Raw genomic sequence first — 1,495 nt, 5'->3', positions numbered from 1 at the left:
AGCAGTTTGGAGGTGCAAGATACTTGAGCGTGTAATGTTAATTTTACCTGTGATCCTTTGAATAAATCAGCACAGTTTTGAAGTTACTTGGACTGTCTCGTCTCTCAGAGTTAGCAATGGTAAGAAGAGCCAAAGACCAACAGGTTATAAGCTCAACTGAACTTATAGGACTTACATATAAGTCATCTTCTCACTACACACTTGGGGAACCAGATGAGCCCAAGGTGCTCTGAATTGGAGTAGATGGCCCCCTCATACAGTAGTTGCCATGGCAACTGTAGGTCATCCCTTGACAGCAGCTCCTTCTTTCTGTTTGGAAAAAAAAGTCATCATCTTGACAGTCTATTTACAAGAACTGCTGACAAGTTATTCAGTATATTCAATATTCAAACCATAGTCAAGACAAAATGACGGTGAAAATATTATGTTGAAGTGAGAAACTACAGGGTGTCTGAAATAGTCTGTAATTGAGGAGAAATGAGTGACTAACTCGCTCAACATGATGACTGCCAACTTCCAGACATGTCTGCAAACACAACACTGTGACTCTCTGTATTCACTGAAGCATTACTGGACTGACAGCTGCAGACATTTCTAATTTGTAGGTCTCAGAATACAATTCACCTACAAAGGGCTCCACAGAGGAAAATAAAGCAGGTTTGAGATCTGATACAACTGGCTTTCTGCAAGCTAACCACATAGTGAACTTACCTTTGTCCTGTAATTCTTGTTTTGTCGAAACATCTTGTTAAGCTTTTAAATTGCACAGCATCTGGTGCACCACTGATGAGAACTTCCGAAACTTTAAAGCAGAGCAGGTTTTTTAATCCTCATGGGAACCTTCACATGGTTTCCTTTGTACTCCTTTTGTTTAGTTCTTTGTAAAATCACAAATTTTATGGACTTGTAAGATTTGAGTTTTATAGACTCTAGTTACTTTATAAGCTTTAGTTACTTCTCATACCTGTAGTTACCTTTCATAACTTTATCTTACTTGGTTATGCATCTTACAGCTGTATTGATGATTGTCCAGAACTATTGAGCTTTGGTTATTTTAATGCATTTGTTTCCCTTGCTTATATATATCTTACAGCTATAATGAAGCAGAATCTGCTTACTTTGAGTGCTGTAACTTCTGTGTAGAGACTAGATGTCTGCATCTCTTTGTGACCAGACAGCCTATTTACATTTTAACAAAGCCCCACTAGCCCACACCTGGACACACATAGCATATTCCAAGTTCTGCCCCACCAGGAGGTGTCTTACACACACAGGGGGTCTCATCACCTGAGATGACCACTTGGCCAGTTGGGCATGCTTATTGTCTCACACACACATAGGGGGCCTGCAACCCAGTTAACCCATTTTTCTGTGTGCTTGATCAAGACTGAGTTACCACATGAAAGACACACACACACACACACACACACACACACACACACACACACACACCTATACCTAGACAAGGGGGCTCCGGTTCACACTAAATGGAGAA

The 1,495-nt window shown here is 40.5% G+C and overlaps 1 pseudogene; it reads right to left on the bottom strand.

Moving 5' to 3' along the window:
• Positions 1–1,495, bottom strand: part of LOC109963056 (proteasome activator complex subunit 4B-like) — a 29,501-nt pseudogene that overhangs the window by 24,874 nt on the left and 3,132 nt on the right.

Source organism: Monopterus albus, unplaced genomic scaffold, assembly GCF_001952655.1.
Source record: "Monopterus albus unplaced genomic scaffold, M_albus_1.0 scaffold69.1, whole genome shotgun sequence".
NCBI lineage: Eukaryota > Metazoa > Chordata > Actinopteri > Synbranchiformes > Synbranchidae > Monopterus > Monopterus albus.
The sequence above is the reverse complement of the archived record's forward strand: the minus strand, read 5'-3'. Positions and strand labels throughout refer to the sequence as shown.